Source organism: Monodon monoceros, unplaced genomic scaffold, assembly GCF_005190385.1.
Source record: "Monodon monoceros isolate NGI ecotype Baffin Bay Population unplaced genomic scaffold, NGI_Narwhal_1 Super_Scaffold_21, whole genome shotgun sequence".
NCBI classification, from domain to species: Eukaryota; Metazoa; Chordata; class Mammalia; order Artiodactyla; family Monodontidae; genus Monodon; species Monodon monoceros.
In genome coordinates this window covers 89,351,682-89,378,430 of record NW_021703778.1, presented here as the reverse complement: position 1 = coordinate 89,378,430, position 26,749 = coordinate 89,351,682, and the positions used below count along the sequence as shown (strand labels likewise).

The 26,749-nt window shown below is 41.1% G+C and overlaps 1 protein-coding gene and 1 pseudogene across 6 annotated transcripts in view; both read left to right on the top strand.

Annotated features, from left to right (window-relative positions):
* Nucleotides 1-26,749, top strand: part of STARD9 (StAR related lipid transfer domain containing 9) — a 127,111-nt gene that overhangs the window by 22,709 nt on the left and 77,653 nt on the right. The window lies entirely within an intron of this gene.
* Nucleotides 12,412-15,212, top strand: LOC114903714 (annotated as a pseudogene).

The following is a 26,749-nucleotide window of genomic DNA, read 5'->3' as shown; positions in this document are numbered from 1 at the left end:
ATGATCATGATGAGGGAGCTGGGTTTGGTGAAAACCTCTCTTCTCTGCAGGAAAGGCAGCGTAGATAGTTTCTCATTTTTTCGAGTGTGAGCTATTTATAGACTCACTTCCCCCCACAGACTGAACACAATAGGAGCCTGAAATCAAATGGTGACCAGATGTGCCCAGGCATCCCCCAGTTTGTACTTAGAAGTTGGAAAAGGCAGAGCCCCTAGGACGTTGGTCTTAGGGCAGAAACGGTTGGACTCACTCATAAGATTATCATCTGTATACAAACAGTCCCTTGCATCTGGTCCCCAGGAGCGGAGGAGGTAAACAGAAGCGTGTGCGCACTCATTTTTGCTTCTCTTCCTTGAAGTGGGGGATTGTTCCTTTGTTAGTCATTTCATTGCTCAATTCTTGTCTCTGTAGTTAGGCAGTTAGACAAAGTACAGATGCTTTCTGGGGATATGTGCTGAATTGATGTAGGAGGAAGAGCTAATGCAGCTTCCATGTAGTTGGTGGAGACAGTGGCTCTGCTCAGATGAGAAGAGATCTGACAGGAATGGAAACCCTTAATTACTTTTTTTCTTTGCTCTTCCTCCCCTAATAAACTAACCCCATCTTGTTTGTGGTGGTGTTATGGTTTAAAGCACAAACATGTAGTGGTTTCTGGCTGGTATTGCTTTTCCTTTTCTCCCACATTAGAGATTTTGAGAAAGTAGAAGCAACTTCCCCCTTCAGTAAGCATCTGGCAACATTTCCTTGGAGTTTAGAGATTTTTTTTTTTTTTTCCCCAGTATGTGGGCCTCTCACTGTTGTGGCCTCTCCCGTTGCGGAGCACAGGCTCTGGACGCACGGGCCCAGTGGCCATGGCTCACGGGCCCAGCCGCTCCGCGGCACGTGGGATCTTCCCGGACCGGGGCACGAACCCGTGTGCGCTGCATCGGCAGGCGGACTCTCAACCACTGCACCACCAGGCAAGCCTGAGTTTAGAGATTTGATTTCAGGGTTTGGAAAAGTTGTGCTTAATTTCGGACAATATTCTCATGAACAACTCGCTTAAGGGGGATGTGAGAGAAGAAAATACCACCTTTTGAGACCCTGCTCTGTTCCATGTACTGAACTGAGTACCTGACTCATTCACTCTTTAACAGCAGCCCCCAAAGTGGGTTGTTATCATCTCTATGGTACAGATGTGGAAACCAAGGCTCAAAGAGGTTAGGTAACTTTCCCAGGGCCACACTACTAAGAGGTGGAGCCCAGATTGAAACCCAGATCTGCTGCTTCCAAAGCCCTTGCTCTTTCCACTGCACCTGCTGCCTGCTGTGTGCGCTAACTACTCCTGACTGTGCGCGTGCCTCTGATATTTGAAGTATGACATGGATTAGCTGACAATTAGAAAAATTTCAGCTGATAAACTGTGCATTTACCATAGGAAAGGACCCAGGAGCCATGATGAGGATCATGTGTTTTCAAGCCTCCCTGTTGATGCCTTTCTCTGAGATATGGAGGACACCACCTATTTTAAATTTTGTATCTGAAGTGCTTGTCTACAGGTGCAGTCAGCGTATGTTCTTCTGAATCCCCCGAATAGCTCTAATTGACCCAATCACTTTCTGAGATACAAGAAATAGCTCCCACGTTACAGCAGATGGATGCTTCATTTCACCTGTTCTGACCCAGGGGCCAGGCTTTGAAGTGGACTTTAAAAGTGGCGAAATGGAGACTTCCCTGGTGTTAACCACCCTGGTCCAGTGGTTAACAATCCGCGCTTCCACTGCAGGGGTCGCAGGTTTGATCCCTGGTTGGGGAACGAAGATCCCACATTCCGTGCGGTGCGGCCAAAAAAATAACAGTAAAAGTGGTGAAATGTGCCCAGAAGTGCCCATGAAGGAGCCTGCGGTCTGTGCGCTAACCCTGCTAGTCAGTGTGCTTCTTTCCTTTCTGGCACAACTCAGTATTGCTGGTGCCTCTTTTTCTGAGTAAGTCCTTTCTCATCTGTGAAGTACCCTGGGGTGACCAGTGTCATATTGGGGAGGGAAAGAGTGAATGCAGGACCTCTAGTTTGAATCCAGAAGAATCTTAATATATGTTTTTGAATGAGATGAAATCCTACATTGTTTTCTAGTTTTATCCTAAATTCCACCAGCTTTAATTTCCAAATATTTATTTTTCTGCAAAGATGAACCTCATCTGCTCAGTATCTTCCACATAGAAGCATTTATGCACCAGAGAGAATGAATCTCTTAGGCATTCATCAGCTCTGTTAGGGTTTTTGGAGGCTTATTAACTACGCTTCATTGAAAATCAGTCCCAGGTTCCTAACTGTCCAGGTTTGTGTCAGTGCATCTCTTGGTTGTCACCAGCAAGTAATTTTTGAGCTGAGTGCTCACCACTGTCGGGTCTCTCTTCGATCATCTAATTTTTTTGTCTTTTGCATGTACTTTAGTAAGTGGCTGTGACAGCTCCAAGAAGCACCTTTGTTCCAGGGCTGTTGGCTAAGGCTGGAGTCATGCTTTGTTTATTTGGTTGAGGTGACTTGAGATGAGGGGCTGAGGCACAAGAAGCACCACAAGACGGGTGCGGTTAGAGGTCTTGTGGTTCTAACAGGCAGCTCTGTCTTCTGCAAACTACCAAGTCTTCAGGGAAGACTGGAGGAGGGAACTGTGGCTCGAGGGAGGAAGGCCCCTGCCAGTGGGATGCATGAGGCAGATGCAATTCAGATCAACGCAAAACTAATCTCTTTAACTAGACCTTGGATTGCTGAGAATGGTATAGGCTTAAGCTGGGCTGACTGAGCTCCACTATGAAATTAGAACTGTCTTGGGGGCTCAGCTTGTTTGCTTCTCCAGCATTAAGTTTGGTCTCTAGAGACCCATTCAGACTAAACAATATTAAAAACAGGAAATTTGCGCCTAGCAGCATGGTTGCGGAAAACTTTTTCCACTTAGGCAGGAATGAGAGTTAAAAACAGGAACTCCATCCTTGGGGCCTGTTTTCTTCTTTTATAGAAGTAGTATTAGCAACTCCAACAACTTGAAGCAGCTTTGCCCTACTTGACTTCCCTTCAGAGTGCTGCCTGAGGGCATCCATCACAAAAGATGGTAAAGAGCCCTCTGGAACACATTCAAAAATATGGAAACAGTGCTATGTGGAGGATGCTGACCTGGTGATGTATATCTTGGCTGAAGATCACGTGTGTAGAATTAATGCAGGCAGTGCTTAGGGGAGACCTGGAGCAGAGCTGTCGTTAATTTTATTCAGCATACATTTATGGTGTGTATTCTGGATTGGGTCCACGGGTTATGTATTCATTTATTCAGTCAGTGTTAACTGAGCGTGTACTATGTGCATCGTGTGTGGGGCCCTTAGGTGTATGATGTGTGTGTCCCCTTCAGTACTGCAGGGGTCTGCTCAGGTTTGCTCGTGACGGTCAGCCCAGGGCATCCCTGAATCTGGGGGTTCAACTCCTGGGACTGCTGCTCTTTTGCATAATTTGCTGCTGAGGTTGGTGGGGGTGGACAGGGGACATTTTGGAAGAAGGGAGTAAGGACAAGGAGGAAGCTAACAGCTAGAGAGGAAATGCTCTTCTTTTCTTCCTCCCCCGCTGTGATGGCACTCTGCCTAAACAGTCCAGCGTTGAGGAAGGCTTCTGAAGCCCTCAGCGAACGTGAGCCAAGCCCTCGCTGTCACCCCACCCTTTGTTCACAACCCCCTCCTCTGGCTCAGTCGATGTGTCATGAACAGGCTTCTGCAGCAGAACAGCCTGTGTGGTGAAAAGATTCCTTAGCAGATGCGTGTCATTATTTTTGGCTGGTAAGGAGACAGAACTACTCTTTTTAAAACTTTTAAATTGAAATATACACACAGAAAAATTATATGTTCACACATTATAAGTGAACAGCTCAAATTTTCTACCCACTTGAACTTTTACAAGCTGAGCATACCCACATAACCAGCATCCAGATCGAGAAATAGCGCATTACCAGCACCTCAGAAGTCCCACTTGTGCTCTATTAAAATACACTGTAAAGCTCTTTCCTGGGGCTTTTTTCCAGTGAATGCTCTGAGAGGCAAAGTAATGTCCCTGCCTAGCTAATCACTGAATTTAAGAGAGGGCAGGCGGGCCAAACACAGCCCTGCCAGCCTTTCTCCTCAGCCTTCCCTTCTTTTTCTGACTTGCAGCTGTCAGGATCCAATTAACCTCCTCGTGCATTCAGCCTGGGGCTGTTTCTAGTTATAGAGATGCATTTTGGTTTTTTTTTTTTTTTTTTTTTCTGGCTGTGCTGCGTGGCATCCAGGATCCTAGTTCCCTGACCGGGGATCAAACCCGTGCCCCCTGCATTGAAAGTGCAAGGTCTTAACCACTGGACCGCCAGGGAAGTCCCCATTTTAGTTTGTTCAGTGCATTTCTTTAGCAAAAAAATGATGTCATGGAGAGCATCTTCAAAATAGAGTAGGTTAGTGAGGTTTTAGTACGTGTGCTGTTTATCATCCCTTCTCAGTTTTGGTACTCTTCAGGTTGAGTATATGCCATATTTAATATTTGTATGTGGGATTGTATTACAGCCCAGCATTATGAGTTATTATCCACATGTAGGCAAAGCAACTGGCAAGCTTCCTGGGAGCCATGCCTGTGCTTGGGGTAACTCCATGCTTGATCATATGGCCCACATAGTAATGGAAGGTATATACATAAAGGGGAGCCAATAAGAAGAAAGATCATAGAGTTAGAATTTTGTAAACTGGTCAGAGTTTTAAAAAATCATCCATTATGCAATGTTGTTTTTGGTTTAGACCGTGGACTGTAGTATCACACTGCTTGGGTTTGAACCCCACCTCTGATGTTTGCTAGCTGTATGACTCTGGGCAGCTTTCTGGACCTCTCTCTGATTTGGTTGCCTCACTTGTAAAATGAAGATGATAATATCTACTTCATGGGTTGTTGTGAGGAATAAATTATTAATGCAGGTAAAGTGCTTTGAATATTACCTGGTACATTTCAATAGTGAATAAATTGTTGTTCTTGTCAATCTAGTGTCATGACAGATGTTAAAGTAACAGCTATCTGAACCTCTTTTTTTTTAAATTAAATGCAAGTCAGTATAGAATTGAGATGGAATATAGAAATTTTCTTCTACAGAAATTTTCTTTACAGCCAACTTTGCACGTTTATTTCATAACATGAGGACATATATCCACAGCATGGGAAAGAAAATCTCACAATAAGTTTTTTTAAAGCTTAGTCTTTGTTTCCTATAAATTCTCTCTATGGTAAGGTAGGACCACTGTAAGTTTCATTCTGCAGAGTTGGCTGAAGTTTTCCTTCTCAAAGTGAGGTCTCCAGATTAGCAGCATTGATATTACCTGGGAACTTGTTAGAAATGCAAATTATTGGGCCGTACTTCAGACACTACCACTGTACAAATTTTCTTCTATTTGTAGACAGTGGGGAGCATATTCATAATTACAGGTTGGGGGAAGGATTAGAAGTTGGGAAACACCTATCTTAAATGAGCTAACTTCTTCCTAGTGTAATATTCTCTAGTTTACAAAGTGCTTTCACATGTATTGTCATCGTCCCATGTATTTGTCACAAAATTGTTGTGTTAGGTACCATTATTTCTACATTTTAGAAGGGTTGATAAAGACTGCTGTTACCTAATAAGTTGTAGGGTGGGAACTTTGTCATTTGGAGTCTCCTGAGTCCAAATCCTGGTCTCATTCTGTAGCACTGTATAGCCTTTATGTCCTCAAGCTGTGAGTGGGCTGTTTTCAGTCTGGCTTCCTCAGTAACAGACCCTGAGATAAGGAGTTATGTGAAAGTCATTTATTAGGACGTATCGCTGGAAAAGAAGTGGTAGGTAGGGTGGGGAACTGAGACCAGCAAGGGAAGGAGGAGGCCAAGCAACTCCACAGAGGTGCTCTGAAGACAGAGTATAGAGTTTTCCGAATCAAGAATGTCCCGAGTTTCCCTGTACCCATCAGTCATTGGTAAAAACTGCCTTCTAAAGAATAATTGGCTGTTATTCCTGTCCTGCCCCTAGGTTCTTCATATCAAATTTTTTTTTTAAGATTCCATATATATATGTTAGCATATGGTATTTGTTTTCGTCTTTCTGACTTCACTCTGTATGACAGACCTAGGTCCATCCTCCTCACTACAAATAACTCAGTTTCGTTTCTTTTTATGGCTGAGTAATATTCCATTGTATATATGTGCCACATCTTCTTTATCCATTCATCTGTCGATGGACACTTAGGTTGCTTCCACGTCCTGGCTATTGTAAATAGAACTGCAGTGAACATTGTGGTACATGACTCTTTTTTTTTTCTTTTTTTGCGATACGCAGGCCTCTCACTGTTGTGGCCTCTCCCGTTGCAGAGCACAGGCTCCAGACGCGCAGGCCCAGTGGCCATGGCGCGCAGGCCCAGTGGCCGTGGCTCACGGGCCCAGCCGCTCCGCGGCATGTGGGATCTTCCCGGACCGGGGCATGAACCCGTGTTCCCTGCATGGGCAGGCGAACTCTCAACCACTGTGCCACCAGGGAAGCCCACATGACTCTTGTTGAATTATGGTTTTCTCCGGGTATATGTCCAGTAGTGGGATTGCTGGGTGGTATGGTAGTTCTATTTTTAGTTTTTTAAGGAACCTCCATATCCATAGTGGCTGTATCAATTTATGTTCCCACCAACAGTGCAAGAGGGTTCCCTTTTCTCCACACCCTCCCCAGCATTTATTGTTTGTAGATTTTTTGATGATGGTCATTCTGACAGGTGTGAGGTGATACCTCGTTGTAGTTTTGATTTGCATTTTTCTAATGATTAGTGATGTTGAGCATTCTTTCATGTGTTTGTTGGCAATCTGTATATATTCTTTGGAGAAATGTCTATTTAGGTCTTCTGCCCATTTTTGGATTGGGTGGTTTGGTTTTTTGATCTTGAGCTGCATGAGCTGCTTGTAAATTTTTGGAGATTAATCCTTTGTCAGTTGCTTCATTTGCAAATATATTCTCCCATTCTGAGGGTTGTCTTTTGGTCTTGTTTATGGTTTCCTTTACTGTGCAAAAGCTTTAAGTTTCATTTGTTTATTTTTGTTTTTGTTTCCATTTCTCTAGGAGTTGGGTCAAAAAGGATCTTGCTGTGATTTATGTCATAGAGTGTTCTGCCTGTGTTTTCCTCTAAGAGTTTTATAGTGTCTGGCCTTATATTTAGGTCTTAAATCCATTTTGAGTTTATTTTTTTGTATGGTGTTAGGGAGTGTTCTAATTTCATTCTTTTACATGTAGCTGTCCAGTTTTCCCAGCACCATTTGAGGACACGGGGAGTGGGAAGGGTAAGCTGGGACAAAGTGAGAGAGTGGTATGGACATATATACACTACCAAATGTAAAATAGATAGCTAGTGGGAAGCAGCCGCATAGCACAGGGAGATCAGCTTGGTGCTTTGTGATCACCTAGAGGGGTGGGATAGGGAGGGTGGGAGGGAGAGACGCCAAGAGGGAGGAGATATGGGGATATATGTATATGTATAGCTGATTCACTTTATTATAAAACAGAAACTAACACACCATTGTAAAGCAATTATACTCCAATAAAGATGTTAAAAATAAAGAAAGAAAGCAAGAACATCTGGCTCTTAAAAGGTGTTTCAGTAACCTGAGGGCAGTCGTCCAAGAAAAACAGATAAAGAGACACAGATACTGACTTTTGGAAGTTAAAGCACACCCACTGACTGGTGCACATGAAAATAGTAAAGGAATCCAAGTGTATATAGGTGTAGAACATTAACAGCACCTGCTATACCATCAAAGCTGGTCCAGAAGACTGAAGTAGGGAGCTAAGGAATTCTGAAATACATGCTGGTCTTGGAGAGGGCTGTGGAAAAACCACTCTGTGTATCCTGTCCTCAAAACTTCCTGGGAGAGCCCTGCCCCCAACACAGCTTCTGGTTATGTCTTGTGGTCAGTAAACACTCAGTCTACTGTATTCTCTGCATCTACCAGTATGGGCATTAAGAATTGATACTCATGGGCTTGCCTGGTGGCACAGTGGTTGAGAATCTGCCTGCCAATGCAGGGAACACGGGTTCGTGCCCTGGTCTGGGAAGATCCCACATGCCGCGGAGCAACTTGCCTCGTGAGCCACAATTACTGAGCCTGCACGTCTGGAGCCTGTGCTCCGCAGCAAGAGAGGCCGCGATAGTGAGAGGCCCGCGCACCACAATGAAGAGTGGCCCCCACTTGCCGCAACTAGAGAAAGCCCTCGCACAGAGACGAAGAGCCAACACAGCCGTAAATGAATAAATGAATAAGTAAATAAATAAATAAACAAAGGATTGATACTCATAATGATGACCTCAAGTCCTGCCATTGCCAAATCCTTAGACACTAAGGAAGAGTATACCGAACACTTTGAAATTCTAATGTAAATGAAGTTGACAGTGGTTTCTGGCTATCCAATATATCAGAAATGTGTTTTTAATAAGAAAATCTCATTTTGTGATCATCTAGGTAAAAGCGACTTAACCATTGCTATGTGATAGTCACTCATGCTGCTCACTCAGCATTCCTGGCTTTTCATCTTCTGTTGCATGATAGAATTTCACTTCCTGGTCCCATTGTGTGAGGGGAGGGGGGCCATATTTTGAGCTCTGTCCAGTATATTTTAAGGAGAAACGTTGTCTGAGCCTTCAGTTGCTGGAGTATGACCTTCCAAAGCCCTCTTTCCTTCTGGCACCAAGATCAGTAATGTCGGAGATAGGTAGTTCTGTCAGAGAAGCTACAACCATCAGGACTCCCTACTGACCCACAGGTAGCATGAGCCAGAAATAAACTTTTGTTGTTTTAAGCTACTATGCTTTAGAGGTTTGCTACAATAGCCTAAGCTAACCTAAGCTTGTCCTGACTGATGACTCTTCAGTGTTGATCTTATGAGTGACTTTAACTTTGGTACAGTATCAGTTATTGTAAGATAATGGGTCAGGACTTCCTGGTGGCGCAGTGGTTAAGAATCTGCCTGCCAGTGCAGGGGACACGGGTTCGATTCCTGGTCCGGGAAGATCCCACATGCCACGGAGCAACTAAGCTGGTGTGCCACAACTACTGAGCCTGCACTCTAGAGCCCGCGAGCCACAACTACTGAGCTCGCCTGGTGCAACTACTGAAGCCTGCGTGCCTAGAGCCTGTGCTGTGCAACGAGAGAAGCCACTGCAATGAGAAGCCCGTGAACCATAACGACACCACAACGAAGAGTAGCCCCCGCTCGCCACAGCTAGAGAAAGCCTGCACGCAGCAACAAATACCCAACGCAGACAATAAATAAATAAGAAAATGGATCTAGGTGATCTGTGCATATACTTTCACTTTATTTTCAATGATAAATGATTTTAATGTATTTCAAAGGATTAGAAGGCCTTTCATGTATGTAGGACGCTCTTTAGTTTTGCTTTGTTTCTTATTCCACTTGGAACCTTCAAACCCACTTATATTTTTGAAGAAGTTGGCTCTAAAAAGGACTTTTGCCTTACAACTGTGGGCCATATCTGTCCACCACCTGACTTAGTGAAGTTTTATTGGAACATAGCTATGCCCATTTGTTTATGTAGTGTTTATGGATGCTTTTGTACAAAAAGGCAGACTTGAGTAGTTGTGACAGAGACTCTGTGGCCCATAAAGCCTAATATATTTGCTGTATGGCTCATAATAGAAAAAAATTTGCTGACTCTGTCTCACAGATCCTTAATTATTAGGAATGGAAAGATTCCCGGATGATTTGCCTGAATTGCTGCAGATATCCTAGCTCTTGGAAGTTCTATGTGATGGAGTGAAGGCCTTCTCTTGGATCTGCAATGTCCCTTTATTTTATATACTACCCTGAAAGCAGTGAAACAGCTTATCCCTCTTGGATTCTGCCTATGAATAAGCAAAGACTCCCTCACGCTTGATAATCAAACCATTTTTCCGTATTGCCACCCTCGCTGTCTTTGTCCAGACCAGCTGCTGGGTCTGCAGCTGCTCACTGTTGTGACCTCTCCCGCCGCAGAGCACGGGATCCTCCCGGACTGGGGCACAAACCCGTATCCCCTGCATCGGCAGGCAGACTCTAATTGATAATCACGCTTGATAATCAAACCATTTTTCCGTATTGCCACCCTCGCTGTCTTTGTCCAGACCAGCTGCTGGGCAAACTGCTAACGAGTCCACTTGTCATGTGACTGCTGCTCAGTGATTCGGCTTTGTGCTTGTTGCTGTTGACAGTTGAACCTGCCATTTTGATAGGGCTTTTTCAGGCTACATGGGAGAGAGGTGATCAGGTTGTCTCACACGATGGGTCATGAATGTGAGACTACGTGAGGAAATAAGGAAACTGTCCACAGTCACACAGCCAGGCTACATGACAGTGGAACGTTATTCATTACTGCTCAGAATTCAGCAGTAACTGTAGGAGGCCAACAGCAGCTCTCTGTCTCGCATTCAGAGCTCCCCAAGAGTTGATCGTGTCCGTTAATCTTTATCCAATTTGGCATACACTTATTAGCATTCTTATTTGGGGTCATCTAATGGTTGACAGTCCCTCTTTTGCCCATACTTGCTTTGCTTGGGGCCCAGTCAGATGGGGCTTAGAAAACAGGGTTAAATGACAGAAAACGTGGCAGATTATGATCAAGGAATCACTTGTGGTTGTCTTCTTAGAAGTGGCTGTGGGAATGGCAAGTCTTCAGATTCTATTCCAATAAATCCATCTTTCATCTTTTCTCATAGGATCCTGTATAAGGAATCTGTCTTTTTGCAAGGAGGAGGGAAGCATTAGAGCTAGAAACCCATCTATCTGTCCTGGGAATTCCTTGCTTATGTCCAGAGAGTATGAAAGCCGCATATGGGACCTACCAGATGGCACATGCCACTTGGACAGTTGTTCATGGGAACATTCCTTAGCAAAAAAAGCATTGTTGGAAATGGCAAAATCTTGTATAAACAAAGATATGTGTTTTGGTGATCTCAAAGCTCAGTTTTTCTGATTCCTTCAGTAATCAGAGGCTTAAACTAAGAATATGAATTTATGTTTCTCTGTGTGGTATGTGTATCTATTACCTCTGTATGAATATTTGCTGCTATATGCAATTTTCTTTTTTTTTTTAATTAATTTATTTTTGGCTGCGTTGGGTCTTTGTTGCTGTGTACGGGCTTTCTCTAGTTGCTGTGAGCGGGGACTACTCTTCATTGCGGTGCACGGACTCCTCATTGTGATGGCTTCTCTTGTTGCGGAACATGGGCTCTAGGCATGTGGGCTTCAGTAGCTGTAGCTCACGGGCTCTAGAGCGCAGGCTCAGTAGTTGTGGTACACGGGCTTAGTTGCTGCGTGGCATGTGGGATCTTCCCAGACCAGAGGTTGAACCCATGTCCCCTGCATTGGCAGGCAGATTCTTAACCACTGCGCCAACAGGGAAGTCCCTCTTTTTCTTTACTTTTTTTCTTTTCAGAAAAAGAAGCCCTAGACAAATAGACAGGGATTTCTATTTTTATCTTTTGATAAAGGTGATAAGAGTTGCATTCAGTAGGGCATATTTTAGGGTCTGACACCAGAGGGACCCTAGACTTTCCTCTTTGACACCCCATCTCCTTCCTAGATGAAAGGTGGTGGAGTATAGTGATTAAAAATATGGTTTATGGGCTTCCCTGGTGGCACAGTGGTTGAGAGTCTGCCTGCCGATGCAGGGGATACGGGTTTGTGCCCCGGTCCGGGAGGATCCCGTGCTCCGCGGCGGGAGAGGTCACAACAGTGAGAGGCCCGCGTGCCGCAAAAAAAAAAAAAAAAAAAAAAGGTTTATTTTCCAGTTTCACAGATTACTGGCTGTGATCCTGGACTAGTCCCTTTATCTCTCTGTGCTTCACTTATCTCATCTATAAAACAGCGATAATGATACCTACCTCAGAGTTGTTGTGAGGACTAAATGAGTAAGTAAATATAAAACACTTAGAACAGTGCTTCGCAGATAATAAATGCTACATAAGTGTTATTATTATCTTCTCTGATACCTGATCACCATCTTATCCAGCACACAATAATTTCTCCAATCCCTTTTCTATTCACAACAAAGTATCCTTCTGTCCTTCCTGGTAGCATGTGCATTTTAATAGGGGCACTGTGAAGTTACAGCAAACTCAGATGAATTACTCTAATGGAGAGAATTTCTAGTATTCTACAGGGTGGTGGGGAAAATCATTTGGGGGCACATCGTGGCAAGAGGTTGAAGAATCAGGGGAAATCACATGCTTAGAGAATATCCAGAAAGAAGAGACTTGAATATGTCTCAGCTTCCTTCCATTTCTAGCCCCAAGTTTTCTTAAATCAAGAAGCTATAGGGTCTGCACAGCCTCCTGTGGAAACCTGAGCTGGCTCTGTAGCTTTCTCCCTGTGTCTCATAACCATGTCCAGCAACAGGAATGCTAACTCACCAGCTGCCTGCCTTAACAGATTCAAGGGCATGATAGTACAGAAAAGAGGCTGCACTGAGTACTGGTTAATGTGGAGCTGAGGAAAGCTAATAAGCTAAGAAGGATGACCAGGTGCTGAAAAGGAGAAATGTAAGGTTGCTTCCTGAGGCTGCTGCTTCTCCACTGCAAGAAAACCAAAACAACCAGGGCACTGTAAATTGGTCTGTTGATGATGCTGTCAAAGGCATCAATAGCAGCAGTTTGGAAAGCCAGCTCCAAGCGACTCAAGCTGCTGGGAAACTGCCTTCTAGGAAAAACAGCCCCCCGTAGACAACATAATCTGGGCTGGTTTGATTCCAGAATTTGTGTCCTTCTTGGGCAGAACTGACTTTAGTCTCATTCAGTTTGAATCTGCTTGGGTGCTCATTAACATTGCCTCTAGGATGTCAGAACAGACTGGGGCTGGGACTTCCCTGGTGGTCCAGTGGGTAAGACTCCATACTCCCAATGCAGGGGGCCCAGGTTCGATCCCTGGTTGGGGAACTAGATCCTGCATGCATGTCGCAACTAAAGATCCCGCATGCCACATCTAAGACCCGGCGCAGCATGCATGCATAAATCAATCAATCAGAACAGACTGGGATATAGAAGATGTGGCACATATATACAATGGAATATTAGCCATAAAAAGAAACGAAATTGAGTTATTTGTAGTGAGGTGGATGGACCTAGAGTCTGTCATACAGAGTGAAGTAAGTCAGAAAGAGGAAAAACAAATACCGTATGCTAACACATATATATAGAATCTAAAAAAAAAATGGTACTGAAGAACCTAGGGGCAGGACAGGAATAAAGATGCAGACGTAGAGAATGGACTTGAGTACACAGGGAGGGGGAAGGGTAAGCTGGGACTAAGTGAGAGAGTGACATTGACATATATACACTACCAAATGTAAAATAGATAGCTAGTGGGAAGCAGCTGCATAGCACAGGGAGATCAGCTCGGTGTTTTGTGACCACCTAGAGGGGTGGGATAGGGAGGGTGGGAGGGAGACGCAAGAGGGAGGAGATGTGGGGATATATGTATACATATAGCTGATTCACTTTGTTATACAGTAGAAACTAATACAACATTGTAAAGCAATTATACTCCAATAAAGATGTTAAAAAAACAGAAAAAAGAAAAACAGACTGGGGCTATGCTGTCCCAGCATTCATTTCTCTGCTGGCATCTCCCCATGCTTACATCAGTGAACAAGGTGTATGGGCTCTCGGAAACATTTCAGGTGATGGTTCAGCTTTTTTTGAAAAGGCTATCAAGTGTAGTGCAGTTGATCCACTGTTGGCTTTTTCTTGCAGTTCCTAATGTGTCATCTTTAGCATGTGGTTACTTGTAGCACCTTACCTGGACACTTTCAAACCTTTGTTGCAACAAGAATCCTGCATCCCTGTTAGATGCTGTTGAGCAAATTCTTCCTAGTTTAGTTCGTCTCCTGTATCATGATGTCCAGAAGTATTAGCAGATATATGGACAATATCAAATATCATAGCTGGCCACCATCACCAGATACAGTGAGTTGTGAATCATGGATTAGTCCCATTCCTCATTGGTGTTCTAAGGCAGACCTTAAGACGCAAAAGGAAGCTTTATGGGCTGTGACCAGCTAGAAAAGTTGTGGAACAGTTGAACAGATTGTGTAACAGATTGTTCATTGGGGCATAGTAGAATTGTTGATGAACCTCTGAACTGTGAAAGATACCAAAATTACCATGCTTATTCTGAATGCCATTTCAGGTATCTTCTAGGCTGCTGAGAAACTAGGTGAAACTGAGAAACTTAGTATAATTGAAGAATGCAGAGGTCTGGACAAAACTGAAGCTCTATAAAACCATGAAAATGAGTCTGTGTACAAAGTTTCATTAAGTTTGATTGGGAAATGCTTCCCTGTGGAGGAACAAGAATATCAAAACGTTGTGCCAGAAACTGCCTCTGAAGGCTGTACATCCCAAGTTCCGGATGGCATTCTGCGACCACTTTTAGATTGTACAACTAAAGCATAAGTTTATTATACCAGACGTGTACTATGTTTGGTATAAGTTTGTCTTACTGTTTCTCTAAGAGCTCTTTAAATGTGGTTTGCTATAGTAAAACTACTTTTTACAAGGAAACTATACTTGAACAGTTCCAAACTGTGCATATTGTATGACGCTTCTCCTCTCAAAGGGTTTCTTAATTTCAGTGTGGAATTTCATATCTTGTGGTGTCCTATAAAAAGATTATTTCACCCTTTGCTTCAAAAAAAAAAAAAACAGCAGCAGCAGCTGTGGGTCAGCAGGCAGTCAGGGCCTAGAGGGTTCAGGGGAGGCCTCAGGTTTTGTTGCAGTTCTGATAGAGGAATTTAGACTTTATACTTTGGAGTGTCTAGAGGTAAGGGTCATATTCTATAAAAATAAAAACACCAGTAATAAGGATATATGGTCAAGGATATTTATTGAACCATTTTGAGTAGGGATAAAATAGTAGAAACAAGTGATTGCCCATTTATAGGGGAACGATTGACTCAATTTTGGTACATATACATCGTGAAATATATTGCAGATGTCTTAGAAGAATTCAAAACCCATAAATATGTGAGTGAGCGTGTGTACATTTATGGTTATGACTGTGGGAAGAACAAGAAATGATGCCAGTTGTTAATGTCTCACCCACAGGTGGGGGTTAATGTATGAGGAAAAGAGGAAGGGAAAAGAGGGGTGGCAAATAGAAAGGAAATAAAACGAAGCATTGCCCCCGCAGCATGCATGATAGCCCAGTTATTTTAATTATTTATTTATTTATTTGACTGCATCGGGTCTTAGTTGCAGCACACAGCATCTCTTGTTGCGGTGCGCAGGCTTCTCTCTAGTTGTGGTGCGTGGGCTCCAGAGAGCGCAGGCTCAGTAGCTGGCGGCGCGTGGGCTTAGTTGCCCTGTGGCATGTGGGATCTCAGCTCCCCAGCCGGGGATCGAACCCACCTCCCCTGCATTGGAAGGCGGATTCTTAACCACTGGACTGCCAAGGAAGTCCCCCAATTATTTTAAATTGTGTTTGTGTAACTGTGGATTTGTGTATGCATGAAAAAAGGAAGAGTTGTATCTATGGGAAATAACCTGTATGTTAATGCTGTGTTATGTGATAAAAAGCAAGTTGCAGGTTGACGTGCATTATATGTGTCTCTTTCAATGAAAATAAAGAAAAACGAAGAACTGTATATCCTTATATATGTGGAGAAAGGTATGGAAGGACATACCTGTTGGTTATATCCTTTCCGTCAGTACCTGAAGGGGACTTGTTGGATACTTAAATGAGTAGGATTAGGGGTTGAGGTAGGGATGGAAGGTTAGTTTTTTCTTCATGCGTTTTATTTTTTCACTTGGTACAAGAAGTGGGTGTTCTTTGTAGTTTGAAAAACAGCAAAGAAAGAAAAAAATGTAATCTTGTCTGTCTCTAATAAGGCTTCAAATTCTGGTCATTTAATAATAGCAATGTCGGTGAAATTTGGGGGTGAGATTATAATTCTCTTCATGTGCAAACGAAAAGGTTAATGGAGCAAAAAGACTCCAAAAGTGATTAACAAATGGCAGAAGGATCAGATTTTATTGTTTTTGACCAAAGGCTTTAACAAAATTTTACTGGGACTGCTATTTAGAAATACTCAAAGGAGACTTGGTAAAGTTTCTCCCAGCGTGAAGCAAAACAACAGGAAGTAAGGAAACCTTGAAGAACAATTTTAAATTGTAGGGTAATAGCTTAGTGTTCAACAGATAAGATTAGCCTTTCCTGATAACTCTGGTGAACAGTTATTTTGCTAGTGGCAGAATATCACAGTGGTTAAAAGCAAGAGCTTTGTTTAGAGGTACTTACTACCCATGGGACGTCAATTTTCTCGTGTGAACATTAGAGAACTTTGATAATATTAACTACCCTCATAGATGTATTGTGAGGATTAAATGGATTAATAACATTTAAGGTGCTGAGAGCCTAACACAAAATAATTGCTCAGTAAATGTTACTAGCTATATGAATCTAAAACTCTGGTTTTTGAAAAGCGCTTTTAAAAAAATTGTAGACTTTTTAATGATGGCCATTCTGACCGGTGAGAGGTGGTACTTCATTGTAGTTTTGATTTGCATTTCTCTAATAATTAGTGATGTTTAGCATCTTTTCATGTGCCTATTGGCCATCTGTATTTCTTCTTTGGAGAAATGTCTCTTTAAGTTTTCTGCCCACTTTTGGATTGGGTTGTTTGTTTTTTTGTTGTTGAGTTGTATGAACTGTTTGTTGAATAAAGCACTTCTGTTGAAGTATTCATTGTGCAAAGTAATCCTAACAATCATCCTTAAACAATAGGAGTAGTGCAAAGCACAGTATTTTGCTTTAATAGGCACTTTACAAATATTGGTTGAGTAAATAATTTCATATGGCTTTGTTAGAGTCTCTGTTTAGATTAATATCATTTCACATATTTATATTTTTCAAAAATATAAAAGGAAAAGTACATATATAGGGTGATAATTTAGGTGCATCTTAGTTAATGGATTCAAGAATAAAAGAGATTCCTATGTACTTAAATATAGACAGCTTTCAGTAGGGAAATATGAGGGTACTAATTTGTATGTTAGAAAATTATTATGAAGGAGAGGATTCTGGGAAGAAAGCAGGAATCTGTCTTCCCACCTAGATGACAGTTGCACTGGCAGAATCCATCTTAAGTAACTGTTTTGGAACTCTGGAGTCTATTGAAGACTTGCCACTTCCAGAGGAAGACTTGGAGGACAAATTGAAATTAATTTCAGCTCTTAACATAGTAGCAGCCACCCATTCCCTATTCCCAGCCAAGTGGCAGGCAGCTATGCACTGGTCCTGGAGCATCTTGCACGTAGCTTGCAGAAGTCAGGGTGGGCAAAAAGGACCCTGTTTTCCAAATATCAGGAATCTACTCTGATTGCTAATTGCTGCTTCTGATCACAGAGGTGCAGGCAAAGAGGTAGGCAGCCATTGTTGTTGCACCTTTCTCCAAGTCCCTCCCCATCCTGCTGAAGTGACTTCCAGGGGATTTAAAGGGCCCCCACCATTCTCCCCACCCCCACCCCACTTCATTTTTCTCTTTTTCTCTTTTTGGGAGCCAGATATTTATGACCAGCGCATTCAAAAACAACAAAACACACAGGGAAAATTAAAAAGTGACCAGACATGCCCAGGGAAAGGCTCAGAAAAGACCTGAGAATACTTTAGCTTTACACCTCTGTCTGATCCTCAGCACAGAGACAGCCTACAACAATCAAAAACACAAAAACAATAAATGAAAAGAATAACAAGAGACAGCATATGCTGGAGAAAGGAAAGAATCTGATTTCCAGAGTTACTACATTATTAGGTTCAAATGTCCAGTTTTCAACAAAAAAGTCACAATACAAAGAAACATGAAAGTGTAGCCCATGTAAAGGAAAAAATTAATCAACAGAAACCACCCCTGAGAAGGACCTAAAGGCAGATATACTAGACAGAGACTTTTAACTGTCCTAAAAATGCTCAAAGAACTAAAGGAAGATATGGAGAAAGTCATTAAAACGATATATGAATAAAAACCATATGATCACTTCAATACACGCAGAAAAAGCTTTTAACAAAATTCAACATCCATTTACGATAAAAACTCTCCACAAAGTGGGTATAGAGGGAACATACCTCTACATAATAAAGGCTATATATGACAAGCTCACAGCTAACCTGATACTCAGTGGTGAAAACCTGAAGCATTTCCTTTGAGATCAGCAACAAGACAAGGATGCCCACTCTTGCCACTTTTATTCAACACAGTATTGGAAGTACTAGCCACAGCAATCAGACAAGAAAAAGAAATAAAAGGAATCTAAATTGGAAAGGAAGAAGTAAAACCGTCACTGGTTGCAGATGACATGGTACTGTACATAGAAAATCCTAAAGATGCCGCCAGAAAACTACTAGAGCTCATCAATGAATTTGGTAAAGTTGCAGGACACAAAATTAAAATACAGAAATCTGTTGCATTTCTATACACTAACAACAAGCTATCAGAAAGAGAAATTAAGAAAAAAATCCCATTTACCATCACTTCAAAAAGAATGAAATAACTAGGAGAAAACCTAGTCATAGCACTTTCTCCATACACTGCACAAATCTTTTTTTTTGTATTCCGTTGCATTTTTACCTTGCTTGAAATAATAAAGCATAGCACGCCAAAAATATTGCTTTTTTCTTCCATCTTCAATATTAAAATGGCTACGCAAAAATTCACCAATTTTGATAAGTCTTTTTCAAATGCACTGATATGACAGCTGTCACATACAATCTAACAAAATTGTTTCAAGTGCTACTAGAGCTATCTTTTTTTTTGCGGTATGTGGGCCCCTCACTGCTGCGGCCTCTCCCGTTGCGGAGCCCAGGCTCAGCAACCATGGCTTACGGGCCAAGCCGCTCCATGGCATGTGGGATCCTCCCAGACCGGGGCATGAACCCGTGTCCCCTGCATCGGCAGGCGGACTCCCAACCACTGTGCCACCAGGGAAGCCCTACTAGAGCTATCTTAGGGAAAAAACCAAATGAACCTTTTGGCCAACCCAATGAAAGACCTGTACTTGGAAAGCTATAAGACACTGCTGAAAGAAATTGAAGATGACACAAACAGGTGGAAAGATATATCATGTTCATGGTTTGGAAGAATTAATATTGTTAAAATGACCCTACTACCCAAGGCAGTCTATAGAGTCAACACAATCCCTATCAAAATACCAATGGTGTCTTTCATAGTACTAGAATAAATCATTATAAAATTTGTATGGAAACACAAAAGACCCCAAATAGCCAAAGCAATTTTGAGAAAGAAGAACAGCTAGAGGTGTCATGCTCCCTGACTACTGACTATACTACAAAGCTACAGTAATGAAAAGAGTGTGGTACTGGTACAAAAACAGACACATAGCTCAGTGGAATAGAATAGAGAGCCCAGAAATAAACCCATGTACTTATGATTAATTAATCTATGACAAAGGAGGCAATAATATACAATGCGGAAGAGACAGTCTCTTCAGTAAGTGGTGATGGGATAACTGGACAGCTACACGTAGAAGAATGAAATTAGAACATTTTCCCACATCATGTACAAAAATAAACTAAAAATGGATTAAAGACCTAAATTTAAGATCAGAAACCATAAAAATCCTAGAAGAAAACATAGGCAAAACACTCTTTGACATAAATCATAGCAGTATTTTTTGATCCATATTCTAAGGCAGTGGAAACTAAAGAAAAAATAAACAAATGGGAACTAATTAAATTTAAAAGCTTTTGCACAGCAAAGGAAACCATTGACAAGATGAAAAGACAACCTACTGAGTGGGATAAAATATTTACAAATGATATGACCATTAAGGGGTTAACACCCAAAATATATAAATAGCTCATACAACTCAGTATAAAACAAACAAAAAACCAACCTGATTAAAAAATGGGCAAAAGACCTGAATAGACATTTTTCCAAAGAAGGCATACAGATGGCCAACAGGCACATGAACATATGCTTAACATCACTAATCATCAGAGAAATGAAACTCAAAACCACAATGAGATATCATCTCACACCTGTCAGAGTGACTATCATCAATGACCACATATAACAAATGTTGGTAAAGATGTGGAGAAAAGGAAACCCTTGTACACTGTTGGTGGGAATGTAAATTGGTGCAGCCACTGTGGAAAACAGTATGGAGGTTCCTCAAAAAACTAAAAATAGAATTATCACATGATCCTGTATTCTACTCCTGTGTATATATCCAAAGAAAATGAAAACACTAATTTGAAAAGATGCATGCACTTCAGTGTTCATAAGCAGCATTATTTATAATAGCCAAGATATGGAAGCAACCTGAGTGTCCATCAACAGATGAATGGATAAAGAAAATGTGAGATATATATATATATATATATATATATAATATATTTGTGTGTGTATATATGTCATGGAATACTACTCAGTCATAAAAAAGAATGAAATCTTGCCATTTGAAACAACATGGATGGACCTGGAGGATATTATGCTTAGTGAAATGAATAAGATAAAGACAAATACTGTACATATCACTTATATGTGGAACCTAAAAAATAAAACAAACAAATGAATATAACAAAACAGAAACAAACTGGCACATATAGAGAACAAACTAGTGGTTACCAGTGGGGAGAGGTGAGGGGCAAGATAGGAGTAGGGGATTAAGAGGTACAAACTACTATGTATAAAATAAATAAGCTACAAGGATATATTGTACAGCACAGGGAAGATAGCCAATATTTTATAATAACCTTAAATGAAGTATAATCTGTAAAAATTTTTAATCACTTTGTTGTACACCTGAAACTAATATATTGTAAATCATCTATACCTCAATTTTTTTTGGCTAAGCCACGTGATATGCGGGATCTTAGTACCCCGACCAGGGATTGAACCCACACCCCTTGCAGTGGAAGCACAGAGTTGTAACCACTGGACCACCAGGGAAGTCCCATATACCTCAATTTTTTAAAAATGAAAGAAAAGAGAACCTCGTCCTTTGCATCACCCCAATATTTAGTCTTATCTTACAACAGATCTGACTTTCTAAATTTTACCTGGACAGCCATGCATTTTCACTACTCGCAGCTTTATATGTGTTATTCATACTGCCTCGATAATCAACCTAGTAATTAAAATACTACTCATGGCTTGAGGCCCACTTCAGATGTTCCCTGTTTCATGAAATCTTCCCTGCTTCTTCAGTTGAATTCAGTTCTGTTGAATGTCTTCCTTTTGCTCTTCCAGGTCAACTCTTCATCGTTTTCTACCTTTTTCTATGCCCCAAAGGCTGACCTGTTGGACTAAGCATTGGGCTTCCTTGCCCTCTGGCTTGAGTTGGGGTTGAACGGTGGAGAGCTCTAGCAGATGAGAGGGAGAGGTTTCTTCCTGAGGGATTGGCTTGGTCTGGCCTCACCTGTTAACTTAAGTCACAGCTCCTCTCAATGTGGTGCTCTCCGCATGGTTCTCTTCTTCCAGGTTTTGGTGAACGTTTTTCCCCCTTCGTCCATTTTGGCTCTGAGGTGGTGAATTTCCAGGTACTGGTTCCAGGTTACTCCACTGTCCCTTGTGGTTTTCCTACTTCACACCCACACCTTTGTGAATAGTCTTTTTACTTAATTAAACCTGAATGATTCTAATTTGAATATACCATCTGTTTCTGTTTAGACCCTGATTGATATAGTGCCACAATGTGTTTCTTGTACCTGTAGTACATTTCATTTTATCTTTATGGTTATTTTTAAATTTGATTCAACAGGACTGCAAAATAAATATCTTATGCTTCATTAGAATTTTCATGTATTAAGCGTTTTCTCATAATTTACTTCATTTGATTTTTACAATAAACTGTTTACAATAAACGTCATCCCTATTTTACTGATGAGGAAAAAGGAAACAAAGCACATTACTCATACCAGGTCACACAGCTAGTAAGTGGCAGTGCTGGTATCTGTAGGAACCCAGGCCTGACTCAGAATCCAGGGTGCTTTCTGTTGTTGTATTTTTCCTTACATCTTTTTATTAAACTTAAAAATTTTTTTTGAAATGATCACAGATTTACAGAGAAGATGAAAGTACATTCAAAAAATTTTTTCCTGAACCATTTAAAAGTTGCCAACCTGTTACCCAGTTATCCCAGATACTTGAGTGTGCAGTTCCTTATAGTAAAGGACATTCTTTAACATAACCACAATACAACCTTCAAAACTGGGAATTTAAATTGTTATATTACTACATCTAATCATTAGATCCCATTTGAGTTTTGCTGATTGTCCCAGTGATGTCCTTTATAGAAAAAGGATCTGGTTCAGAATCACTTGTTGCATTTAGCTGTCCTATGTCTAGTCTAATTCATCCTGGAATAGTTCCTCAGTTTTTCTTTGTATTCATAATCTTGACACTTTGGAAGATTACAGGTGAATTATGTTTTAGAATGTTTCTTAATTTGGTTGTTCAATGTCTCCTCATGATTAGATTCAGATTATGCATCTTTGGTAGGAATATCACAGAGTTCACTTTGATTTCTTGATTAAGGTGGCGTCTTGCTAGGCTTCTCCACTGTAAAGTTACTCTTTTCCCTTCTTTGTAATAAATATTTTGTCGAAAGGTACTTTGAAACACTATGTAAATATCCCATTCCTCATCAAACTTTCAAATTATTTACTTGTTTATATTTGTACTGACTCATGGTTTCCCATTTTATTCAGTGGATGACAGTGTTAGTATTATTGTTTGTTATGATGCTCAGATTGTTCCCATTAATGGGAAATGGCATTTAGCCAAGATCTGGGTGCTAGGTGTGATCACTGCTATTGAGATATCACTGTTCCTTGGTCTCCTCAGTAGAGTTAGACAAAGCTAGGGAATATATATTTGCATATACAGATGTATATACACACACACATGCATACAGTTCCATTATATCTATTTACTTATATTGAAACTCATGAGTTCTCACTGATTCTGATGAAATACTCTACAGTTGAAAGAAGGAAGTGTGAAGAGAGAACTTGAGTGCTAGATGGAAGTAAATGAAAAATAACCCAACCAACTTAGCAAATTTGTTTCAGGACCGGGAGTGCTTGACTAAGGAGAGTTGTGTTCGTAGAATTTTGGAAATTGAGGGCTTACAAATAGTGAAGGTAACTCTTCTGCTTTTTTTCTTTGTGTTCCATACCACTAGGAAATATTGACCTTGAGCTGCAATTATAAATACTAATTGCTACTGATATTTTCTAATGGGAATTTTGGATTTCATTCATCTCATGTTGGTATGAGAATAAGAAGATTGTCAGTTGTTAAGAACTCATTAAGTTAGTTGTGTCAGTTATGAACCTCTAAACTCAGAATTGTGAAAATGAATCACAGAAATGCTTAAAATGCTTAAGTGTTGAAGAATATAGGAATGAAAAGCAATACACAACAGGTTATATACTATGAATAACAGTATAAAATTTATATATTTGTAGAAAGATGGAAAAGTACAGTAAAAATTTATTGTGCTTAGCAATGGCATTTGGTCAGTTATTTAAATTTTTTTTACTCTTTTGGGATGTTGATTATTTTCTTACTGATTTGGAACTGCTCATTATATTGCAATATTACGTTGTGGTAAATCTACATTGTAGATAATAAATGCCATTTGGAGAAGACAGAAGAAAATGAGATGGAAGTATTTTACATTTCAGTCTTTTTTTTCCTTCTTTCTGCTAACTAACGCAATATAATGAATGCACTTGGATAAAGAATGAGTGCTTTGGTCTTTTCCAAGTGCCTCCTCGTTCTATGGTCATGGCAGTAGCTGTAGGGTCAGAGAAACTTTAAGTGGGGACACTTTAGGAGATTCTTCAGGCCTATGTCATGGTTAAGAAAATTGCAGCCCTTCTGTCTCCTCCTCTTCCCTCTATAGGTGGGAGCTCATGGATCCTTTAGCTTTCGGAGGGTTGTGAGAAGAGGGCTAGTCTATCAATCCCAAGCAGAAGATCCTAGAAAGACCCTGTGATATCCAGCCACAGAGTAATTTTCATTTTAGGGATGATATTCTCATACCACTAAAGGGTTGCATCGTGGGAATGGACCACTGCCACTATAGTTGGGCCTCTCTCATTGAGGCTAAGAACAGCTGCTGATGTCTGTCCTTTTTGTACCCATACTTCCTTGTTCAAACAAGAGTAATAAAATAACTTCAGTGAAGCGATGAGGCAGAGAGATTTGTTTGGCTGTTTCTGGGGTTACTTGCCTGGATGTTTGTTATTCCTAAGGTGGGAGATCTTTAGTCCTTGGGATGAACTTTCCACAGTTGACAGCCAGGTATTAAGAGATGGCAAGTGGAGGTCTGAAGGTTTTTCAGGGAGAGTAAAGTGACCTAGTTGTTCTGTTGTTTCACCCAGAATTCTGACTTGAAGGATTGAAATGACAAGGATACATTTTAGACGTTGTGGTACTGCAGTCCTGAGGTCACCCTCACTTAAGAGAGAAGGCCTTTATCCGGGGGACATTATTCAAAGAAGGGACTTATCTGAAAGCAAGCTTAAGACACAGGTTTAGTGCCACCTATGCTATGAAGATTTTTCTACCCCAGCCCACAGTCTTTTTTCCTTCTCGAAATATAATGTTATGTCTACCCTTCATTCTTCTTCTACTATGTAAAAGTATTGAACTTTTTACTAACTGTGATCATTATAGATCGAGACAGTATTTCAAATGTCTTTCAAATCTCCCACAGAGACCATGCAGTGCTAGGGACCTGTTAGGAATTTAATAAATACTTGCTGCCGAGGTGAAGAGAAATCCAGTTCTGGGACCTGCCAGTCTCAAAACTGGTTTCTTTCAATATAATAAAAAAAGTAGACTCACAGATATAAAGAACAAATTAGTGGTTATGGGGGTTGGGGGGGCATATAGGAGTGGGGGGTACAAACTATTGGGTGTAAGATAAGCTACAAGGATGTACTGTACAACATGGGAAATATAGCCAATATTTTGTAATAACTGTAAATGGAATGTAACCTTTAAAAATTGTATAAATATACAGTGGAGATGGGCTTCCCTGGTGGCGCGGTGGTTGGGAGTCTGCCTGCCGATGCAGGGGACATGGGTTTGTGCCCCGGTCCGGGAGGATCCCACATGCCGCGGAGTGACTGGGCCAGTGATCCATGGCCGCTGAACCTGCGCGTCCAGAGCCTGTGCTCCGCAATGGGAGAGGCCACAACAGTGAGAGGCCAGTGTACCGCAAAAAAAAAAAAAAAAAAAAAAAAATGTATAAATATACAGTGGAGAAAAGACAGCCTCTTCAATAAGTGGTGCTGGGAAAACTGGACAGGTACATGTAAAAGTGTGAGATTAGAACACTCCCTAACACCATACACAAAAATAAGCTCAAAATGGATTAAAGACCTAAATGTAAGGCCAGAAACTATCAAACTCTTAGAGGAAAACATAGGCGGAACACTATGACATAAATCACAGCAAGATCCTTTTTGACCCACCTCCTAGAGAAATGGAAAGAAAAACAAAAATAAACAAATGGGACCTAATGAAACTTCAAAGCTTCTGCACAGCAAAGGAAACCATAAATAAGACCAAAAGACAACCCTCAGAATGGGAGAAAATATTTGCAAATGAAGCAACTGACAAAGGATTAATCTCCAAAATTTACAAGCAGCTCATGAAGCTCAGTAACAAAAGAACAAACAACCCAATCCAAAAATGGGCAGAAGACCTAAATAGACATTTCTCCAATGAAGATATACAGATTGCCAACAAACACATGAAAGAATGCTCAACATCATTAATCATTAGAGAAATGCAAATCAAAACTACAATGAGATATCATCTCACACCGGTCAGAATGGCCATCATCAAAAAATCTAGAAACAATAAATGCTGGAGAGGGTGTGGAGAAAATGGAACACTCTTGCACTGTTGGTGGGAATGTAAATTGATACAGCCACTGTGGAGAACAGTATGGAGGTTCCTTAAAAAACTACAAATAGAGCTACCATATGACCCAGCAATCCCACTACTGGGCATATACCCTGAGAAAACCGTAATTCAAAAAGAGTCATGTACCAAAATGTTCATTGCAGCTCTATTTACAATAGCCCAGAGATGGAAACAACCTAAGTGTCCATCATCGGATGAATGGATAAAGAAGATGTGGCACATATATACAATGGAATATTAATCAGCCATAAAAGGAAACGAAATTGAGCTATTTGTAATGAGGTGGATGGACCTAGAGTCTGTCATACAGAGTGAAGTAAGTCGGAAAGAGAAAGACAAATGCCGTATGCTAACACATATATATGGAATTTAAGAAAAAAAAATGTCATGAAGAACCTAGGGGTAAGACACGAATAAAGACACAGACCTACTAGAGAATGGACTTGAGGATATGGGGAGGGGGAAGGGTAAGCTGTGACAAAGCGAGAGAGAGGCATGGACATATATACACTAACAAACGTAAGGTAGATAGCTAATGGGAAGCAGCTGCATAGCACAGGGAGATCAGCTGGGTGCTTTGTGACCGCCTGCAGGGGTGGGATGGGGGGGTGGGATGGGGGGGTGGGATAGGGAGGGTGGGAGGGAGGGAGACGCAAGAGGGAAGAGATATGGGTACATATGTATATGTATAACTGATTCACTTTGTTATAAAGCAGAAACTAACACACCATTGTAAAGCAATTATACTCCAATAAAGATG